Raw genomic sequence first — 10,301 nt, 5'->3', positions numbered from 1 at the left:
CTCATCCATGTCATCGATCTCAATGTGCGATCCCTATCGATTGCCAATTGCGAAGGGTGCCAAGCTCGCATCTCCGAATCAAGCCGCCACTCCTCGTCATTATCTACTATCTAGGGGAAGTTGTGCTGACGCGTGTTGCAAAGTATCGTATACAATAAAAGCACCGAATATGGTGCACAACTCCTCATACTTAGGGCAACTGAAGGTACAAAACCTCCCTCATCTCGATTTGACCTAACATTTCCATAATATACACATGTCAATAAAAATATATATATAGTATTAATGAAAAAACTATATTCTGTTTGATGAAATCAAGATGCTTAGATAATAAAATCATATTTATTTTTACCATGATGGAATTTTCCCAGAACTCGTCGCTCACCACTATCGTTTTTGTGTCGTGATCCCAACCCATCCTAGTTTGGCTCATAAGATCGGTAAAAAGATGCTATAGGCCCTTCAACCTCTAGATTTTGTCCCGAATCTAGTTCGCGTTAAACACCTTTACAACAACAGAGGTGAGCCGCTCAACTTATTCTATATGCTCTCTATTCATGATCTTTCCAGCCCTCAATCTACCATTTATAAGGGTGTCTTGGTCCAACATGTCAATAAATACCTCCTCCATGCCATTGGCCCAAATTTCACGATTTCGGTCCTATTCTCCATATCATCCACATAGAATAACTAAGAAATTGATAATATGAAAGCGCAAATATTTGGGAGTAATATATGCAAAATTACAGCCACAGTCAAGTACAAACATTTCTTTTCGTAGTGGAGATATGAAAAATACAGCTAATAATATAATAGCAACGCAAAATATGTTCTTTATTGAACATCATAATAACTTCGGTACTAAAGCAATTCCATGAAAAACAATTAATAAAGGTAATGAATGTGCATTAAAATAGAGGTACGTTCATAGCTATTGAGAGCGAAGATGTGTAGGGAAGGAGCGTAATTAAAACATACGAAAAATTAAAATACCAGTCCATCATGTTTTAGATACATAACACAATCCCAACTGGAATATTAAATAAATATATCAAAAACCAATTCTGTAAAAAAAATAAAAGAAAAAGGGTTTAACCAACACGTACGTTACTAGAGGATCGATCATGGGGTCCCAACCAAACTAAAGGCATGTTTCTAAGAAAATGGATTTGGTCATTATAAGTACTGATCAACTGGGTTACAAGATTCGAATATTCAAATTCAAGGATAACCATCATGTGATTGGATGTTGTTAATATGGATAAAAGTTAAAATGAGCATATAATGCTAGTGAAAATGACTAAGATAAACTTGCCTATCAAAATCCATTACTGAAAATGAGTACTAGATATATCATATGAATTAGATTAATTCCACAACGTCACATCACAATGGAATCGATAAGAAACACTGAATGGCCGATTACCGAGCGGCTGAAGCTTGCAAGTAATTAATTTGATGTATTGTAGTTTTCTGTGTTAACGGAGTTATTGTTATAATTAGTATAATTAATAGCTAGCTAGCTGTGAAGACAATTTGAACTGAAATATATAGACCGACAACTAGGAAAAACATCAACAGCTAGCTAACCTCAATGTGAAGCTAGCTCATCATCATGTCAACAAACCCCAAACGAAAAAACCATAACCATAATAATTTGTCAATTACATATACATGCAGTCATGACTCACTGACTCATGACCATCAATATTACACTGTACGTGGAATGTGAGTACGTTCCACCATATATATATGTGTGTGTGTGTGTGTAACGTCATATATATATAAAAAGTTTGAATTTATATATATATATATATATATATATATCACAAAGTTAAGTAAGACTGTTCAACCTGATCTGAAATTCGAGTAACCGATCGAATTCTATATTATTAAGACTAAATCTGACTCAACTCAAGCACACTCTGTGCACACTAAGCAATCCACCTCAGCTAAGAACATTCAAGAAGAATTCACTGAATGATCCTTCTAGAATAAATCTGTAACAGAATATTGAGCTCAATACGTGTCTCATTGTAAATGGCCAATGACCTCAGGTTGTTATACGATTGTGCCTTTATAAGAAGTGCTACTGTATCACTGAATCAATGAGAAAAGAAATCATTTTATATTGTCCCTGTGTTCTTCCTTGCTCTACGGCACTAACACAAACACCTTGTGTGTTTTTTTTCTTCATTACTTCAATATGGTAATCAAAGCCCATTAGACCTACGTCTCTGCTATGGCAAAAACAACCTCACCCACGCCACCCTCTACTTCTTCCATTGCCACCGCTGCTTCTCACCTTGTAACAGTTAAGCTTACTATAGATAACTTTCTACTTTGGAAAGCCCAAATCGAACCATTCCTTCGAGGCCATCAACTATTTGGTCATCTTGATGGCTCTATTTCAGCTCTTGCTCAACCCTCGATGGTAAAACCAATCCTGCTTATACATCCTGGTCTCTTCAAGATCAGCTGATTTTATCAGCTCTCAACTCCACCCTTTCTAAATCGGTTCTTACTCAAGTTCTTGAATGCAAAACTGCCCAACATGTATAGCAAACTTTGCACAATCTCTTCACTGCCCAATCCACTGCCCACATAATGCACACCAACTTTCAACTTGCTACTCTTAAAAAAGGGTCCAAATCTATTTCTGATTACTACAACAAAGCTAAACCTCTTGCTGCCACACTTGGTGCTGCTGGTTATACTCTTACCGATCATCAATTTACCATTTATTTACTTGTTGGATTGGGATCTGATTATGAGTCTCTTATTACCTCACTTACAATCCGACCTGATCCCTTTACACCTCACCAAATTTACAGCTACCTACTTAACCACAAGTCTCGTCTTGCTCACCAGACCACCTCTCTGTTCTCTAGCACCAATCTTATTGCCAATAACACTCAAATACGACCTCCCACCACTCCAGGTCCCGCTACTTGTGGACGTAATTTTTATTCTCGCCGAGGTCGTGGTTATGGTCGTCGCAGTGGTCGCAACCCCTCTTCACAGCCAAACTATTTTTCTCCCACCTCATATACTAGTCTCTATTGTCAAGTTTGCCATAAACCTGGTCATACAACTGACACCTGCTATCATCGGTTTGATTAGGCATTTCCAACTCCCTCATCCCCTGCATTTGCTGACCATTTTACCACTGCTCCTCCACCCATGACCCCAAACATAGCCTGGTTTCCTGATACTGTAGCATCACATCACTTCACTCCTGAGTTTACAAATCTCAACCTTAAATCTGCATCTTATCAGGACTCCAATCAAGTAAGCATCGGAGATGGCAGCTTGCTACCGATTCAGCACCATGGTTCTGCCCTGCTCTCCTCCAGTTCTGGAAAATTTCTCATGAAAAATTTACTTCATGTCCCTCTTATTTCACATAACTTACTTTCGGTATGTCAATTTTGTGAAGATAATGCAGTTTTCTTTGAATTTCACTCTCATTCTTTTTTTGTGAAGGATTATTATTCCAAGGTGGTGCTGCTTCAGGGAGTCGTTGAGAATGGCCTATATGTCCTTCACCCTGCCAGTCATCCACCCTCGTCTCATTCCTCTCCTCAAGCCTACGTCGGTACTCGGACTACACCCTCTTTCTGGCATCTCTGATTGGGTCATCCCTCTCCTCGAACCACTGCCTTCATCCTCCATCATTTTCGTCTTCCTACACTGGGTTCTTCTCTCTCTGCCTGCTCAGTGTGTCCTCAGGCCAAGGCCCATGTTCTTCCCCATCCAAGTTCTCCAACTCGATCTAATAAGCCTTTTAATTTGCTTTTCGTTGATGTATGGGGCCCTGCTCCTTTTCTTTCTACAAATGGATATCGCTACTATTTTTCTGTTATAGATGATTATTCCAAGTATATCTGGCTTTTTCCCATGTAAACTAAATCTAATGTTTCTACAATTATTCTTGCCTTCTTACGTTTTGTTCAAAAAAAATTTCCACCACTATTAAATCAGTCCAATCGAACTAGGGTGGTGAATTTCATTCCCTACGTTCAATCTTTCAAACTTATGGCATCCAACACCGCATTACCTGTCCATATTCTCATCCTCAAAATGGTAGTGTTGAGCGTCGTCACTGACACATTGTCGAGACCAGTCTTGCCCTTCTTGCTCATGCATCCATGCCTTTTCACTATTGGGCCGAAGCCTTTCAAACCGCTGTCTATCTTATTAATTGAATGCCCACGCTCTTACTCAAAAATAAATCCCCCTATGAACTTCTCATGGGCCACACTCCTGATTATGGTTTTCTTAAAGTCTTTGGTTGCACTTGCTGGCCCAACCTCGGGCCTTATAATAAAAATAAAATAAGTTTCAGATCACTTCCTTGTGTTTTCATGGGCTATAGCCCAGATCACAAAGGCTATTACTGCCTTCACATTCCTACAGGCCGCATATACACATCTAGGGACGTCACCTTTCACGAGTCCACTTTCCCGTTTGCGCCTGGCTCTCTTCCTACCCGATCCTCTCCCACATCACAAACACATGGGCCTCTCTTCATTCCGTGTATATCATCCCCTCCATCTGAGCCCATCACTCAAACTTTTCTCAGCCCATATTCACAGCCCGACCCTTCACCATCAGTGCCTTCTAGGGTTTCATATTTATCTTAATCGCCTTCCCCATCTTCTTCTTCGGCGCCTTCCTTGTTTTCTGATGCCTCCCTTGCTCGACTTTCACCGGTATCTCGTCCCACCACAACTACTCATCCAATGGTCACCCGATCTAAGTCCAATGTTCATTGTCCCCGTATTCGTACCGATGGCACCGAATCCTGGCCTCCTCATAAACCGTCGGCATCTATCACCCACACCCCTCTCCCTTTATCAACTCAAACCGAACTCACCATACTCGAAGAACCTACCTCAGTCTCGGAAGCCTCCAAATATCCCGAATGGCGTCTTGCCATGCAACAAAGAGTTTCAAGCCCTCCTTGCCAATTAGACGTGGGATTTAGTTCCACCTTTGCCTCAGCTCAATGTCCTCGGCTCGAAATGGGTTCTAAAAACCAAAAGACGAGCTGATGGGTCCCTTGAGCGACGCAAGGCACGTCTGGTAGCCAAGGGGTTCCATCAACAATCCGGCTTGGACTATTTTGAAACCTTCAGCCCCGTTGTGAAACCAGTTACCATTCGGTTGCTCCTCTCCTTAGCCGTTACCTCCAACTGGCCTCTTCACCAACTGGACATCCAAAACGCCTTCTTACATGGTGACCTCGAAGAAGTAGTCTACATGAGGCAACCACCTGTGTTCGTGAATCCCAATCATCCCTCCTATGTTTGCAAACTCCGTAAGTCCATCTATGGTCTCAAACAGGCCCCTCGGGCCTGGTTTGCTAAACTTTCAGATTGTTTACATTCTCTGGGTTTTCATGGTTCTCATGCAGATAACTCCCTATTTATTTTTAGAACTGCTACTGACTGCATCTACATTTTAATTTATGTTGATGACATTATCATAACAGGCTCTAATTCATCATTGATCTCTCAGTTTATTTACTCGTTGGGTCAGTATTTTCCGGTTAAAGACTTGGGTTCTCTTCATTATTTTTTAGGAATAGAAGTCACTCGCACTTCATCTGGGCTGTCTCTCACTCAATCTAAATATATCACTGATCTGTTACACCACACCAACATGCATATGTCTAAACCAATTAGCACTCCCATGGCTTTCTCTTCTCGGCTTACTACCTTAGATGGACCCTCCTTTGAGGAACCTCACTTATATCGCAGTGTAGTCGGGAGTCTCCAATACTTGTCCTTCACCTGTCCAGACCTTTTGTTTGCTGTCAATAGGGTTTGTCAGTATATGCACAATCCTCGGCTTCCACATTGGCAAGCCATAAAACGTATTCTTCGCTACCTCAACAACACTCGATCCTTTGGTCTTCTATTTTCACGCTCATCTTTCATCAGCTTGGCTGCCTTCTCTTATGCGGATTGGGCTGGATGCCCTGATGATCGTCGATCAACGGGTGGATTTTGTATCTATTTTGGCTCTCATCTCATCTCTTGGGGTTCTAAGAAACAACCCACCATTGCTAGATCCTCTACAGAGGCAGAATATAAAATTGTTGCCAATACCACCTGTGAACTTTTATGGATCCAATCTCTTCTTCAAGAGTTTGGTATTTTTCTTCCAAAACCCCCAACTCTTTGGTGTGATAACTTAGGGGCCACATATCTAGCTGTTAACCCTGTTATGCATTCTAGAATGAAGCATGTTGATCTTGATTACTACTTTGTAAGAGATAGAGTTGCAGCCAAAACTCTTCAAGTCTCGTTCATTTCCAGCAAAGACTAGCTGGCAGACATTCTGACTAAGCCTTTATCAGCTGCACGCTTTCATCAGCTTCGATCCAGCCTCACTGTGGGTCCAGTGCCGCTTGCATCGCGAGGGGATATTAAGACTAAATCTGACTCAGCTCAAGCACACTCTGTGCACACTAAGCAATCCACCTCAACTGAGAACATTCAAGAAGAATTCACTGAATGATCCTTCTAGAATAAATATGTAACAGAATATTGAGCTCAATACGTGTCTCATTGTAAATGGCCAATCACCTCAGGTTGTTATACGATTGTGCCTTTATAAGGAGTGCTACTTTATCACTGAATCAATGAGAAAAGAAATCATTTTATATTGTCCTTGTATTCTTCCTTGCTCTACGGCACTAACACAAACACCTTGTGTGTTTCTTTTCTTCATTACTTCAATATATATATATAATTTGTGGCTCAGATCTTACTCGGACCGAATACCGTATCGTCCAATTAACCGGCACACCTCCATCAATTGCGGGTACGTACGTACGTGTATATATATATATATATATATGAAACCCAAATATCGCCAAGTTGGTACTAGATTTCAAGCTTAATTAATTAGTAGTGTTAAAATCACGTCCTACTTGTTCTAGAAATGCTTAGCTTTTATATATATACCGGTTACATGTATACAAAGTTAAGAGGATGGCACGTATCTAGCTACGTACTAGCTAGTGAATGTGTATATATATATACACTTTCGGTTATTTAATAATTATTTGCTTGAAATTGTTGGGCTAGCTCCTAGCTAGCTACTTAGTTTTTGTGAACTAAAATAATTAAACATTTAATCCAAATAAACGATTTGCCATCCGAAATTCTCAAGCGAGAAACCAATTCATGAGTGAGGAAAAGAAATTGCCAAAATTAAAGAATGAAAGATTAATTAGCATGATCAATTAAAATCATGATCTCCTCTCATCCCAAAGGCGCGCAAAATAATAATAATGATGATGATGATAAATACACAATATATACCTTCAAATTAACTTCTTGTTACTATGTACGTATATAGTTTTTTATTATCAAATTTTATATAAAAAATTTAAGAATATTCTTAATTTTCTCATCAAAATGAATTATATATATAGCACTAATATATATATGTGTATTGTGAAAATGGCAATAAAAGGAATTAATATAACACAACTTTCTTGTCATCAGAACTATATATGGATTCAACAAATTAATTAGCTTTCTGTCCAAAGATTATATATATTATATAATATATACACACTACGTTCAATATATTATATAAAATTGTCACGGCCAGAAGAGTATATATATCTCATGAGATTGGTTGTAATTTAAACTATAAATTAATATGCACGACATGATGAAGGACGAATAATGACCTCCACAAAATTTAATAATAATAATAATAAATAAATAAAAAGTTGGGGAGGGGGGATTTTTTTTAATCATATGTTATTAATTTCTTTCATTATTTTAGTAATTATAATTTAAGAGAACTACTTAAATATTTTAGCCTAGTTTCAATTCAATGGAGTATAGTTAGGAAAATCCATTCGGGAAACTTAAGATTTCCGTTATTAATTCTTTAGCTAGCTAGCTGTATAGATGCTGGGATGCACCTCTCTCTCTCACACACACACAAACACAAACGAGTACAAGCTAACTAGCATACCAATCACTGTACACGTATGCACGTCCATGTCTTTAAAAGCAATTCTTCTTCTTCTTCTTCTTTTCCATGCATTGCCATAATTCTTCTAGCATGATTATCTGATCGATCTCAACTTTCTGATCATCCCTCGCCCATCAATCATGTGGAATTACATATATCTTATATTCACCAATTTGAAATGGGCATGCAACTGCTTGCTTTACCGTGCTTTCTGCAAGGAGCCTAATTATAACGCGCAGCAGCTTGAGGTACCGTGGCCAGAGATTGGTGATCGTCATCATCGTCAAGAATTAAACATAGAACAATACGAGCACCAGCCTGGCAGAGGAGATTGTACCCAAGTGCAATGCGCTGTGTGTCTGTGCACGATGGAAGATGGAGACGAGATTAGAGTGCTGAGATGTCAGCATATCTTTCACAGAGTTTGCTTAGACAGATGGGTTGGACACATGAACCATATAAATCCAACCTGCCCCATATGCCGTGATTCTTTAGCTCCGGCGAGAATAATTAATGAGCTGCAGGCCGGAGTGGAAGTTCTTTATGTTAATTTCTATTCCAACAGATCCGATAATCGTGAGAGATGGTGGCTACGTTAGTAAATGATCATTATGTTTATGCGCAAACCCATGCATACATGCATGTAGTCTATATATACTACATATTATAGATATCAATGATGCTTCCTGATCAATTTGATTTGGTTCTTAATCTTTTGTAATGCGCAAGTTGTTAGGCAGGAGAACTTATAATGGTTCTAATTATATATATATATATATACTAGGTCAAAGCAATGTGCAAAATACGTTTGTCTAGTTAGATCAAACGTGATTTTCACAATACGATTTTATAATTTTTAAATTGTAAAATTTAAATAATATACTTTCTTGATATTAATAATTATTTTTACATTTGAATTACACTCTAGTTTAAATTAGTTTATTGTTGGGGGGTTTTGATTATTTTATTTTATTAATATTTAATTGTAAATTTTTTATTTGATTTTTCTTGATTTTTATTATGCCTTTTTATCTTATTGGATTTTTAATTTCGAGTGGGCTTTGTTCTAGTGGGTTTTTCTTTGTTTTTGGACCAAATTCCTCCAGTTTTTGAGCCCAGCCTGTGTGCCTTAAGCCCAGTCCCATTTCTCCCCCAAAACGACACCGTTTGCTCTCTAGCACTAAGGGTTTTGTTTCTTCTTTCTTTCCTTCTGCTAGTGCCACTGCTTCCTTTTTCTTCTTATTCTTCTTCCTCTGCTTTCTTTTGTACTCTCCCTATCCTTACCCATGAGGTTCCAACTTCCCAATCTGCGTCCTTCAAGTAGTCATCAAAGTCCAAAGCCTATGGGATTGTTCAAGACCATGTCAACTCATTCTCTCCATATTCCGCTGCTCACTTGCGGAATAGAAGACTTCGAAGACGATCCGAAATCTTAAATTTTAATTTCACTTCACACAAATCCCTCTCTCATCTTCCCGAGCTTTCTCTATGAACTCAGACCCCTTTCATTCGTCGTGTAGCTCTTGGCAAAGAGAAAGGAACCACCTCTCTTGTTGACAAATCCCTCTCTCATCTTCTCGAGCTTTCTCTATGAACTCAAACCCCTTTCATTCGTCGTGTAGCTCTTGGCAAAGAGAAAGGAACCACCTCTCTTGTTGAGCTTGAGATTCTTTTGCCCTTGCCGATAACGCCTACCCAACCAATGTTAAACTACTGTACCAGCCCTTGCCAATAACTCCTTTTCACTCTCCTTTTGTTTGCCAATCTTATTATTGTTTCCTTAGGACTGTTATAGGTTTGCGATTTTTTTTACTTTCTTCATCATTTCTATGGTTCTTTGAGTTTGACAAAGGACACGGCTAGTACTGCATGAGGTTTTCACAATGATGAGAAGGGAGAAATGGAATGTGGTGGGATTCAAGGTTTATGAAATTACACAAATAACCATAAACGGTAGCTTAACTGCTGCTTAACAGAAAGAATAAAACTAACGGTAAAAATAACATTTTTATTAAAATAAAAAATTTTGTTTCATACATACTTTTTATATACAGAAAATATATAATATTTGATTAAGTTTCTTAATATATGTTGGTCATTCCTTGCAAATATTGTAGGAGGACTAGTACTGAGTACTCTAGTTAATTAGCTTATTTATGACCGTCAGTCATCTGTTTGAAGGGGGCTTGCTATTATTACTTGGACCAGCCAGCTTTGGGCAGGATCATATAACTCTGCATGTATATATTCACATGATCTCTCTCTCTCTCTCTCTCTCTCTCTCTCTCTCTCTC

This window comes from Carya illinoinensis, chromosome 5 (genome assembly GCF_018687715.1).
Source record: "Carya illinoinensis cultivar Pawnee chromosome 5, C.illinoinensisPawnee_v1, whole genome shotgun sequence".
NCBI lineage: Eukaryota > Viridiplantae > Streptophyta > Magnoliopsida > Fagales > Juglandaceae > Carya > Carya illinoinensis.
Note: the sequence above shows the minus strand (reverse complement) of the source record.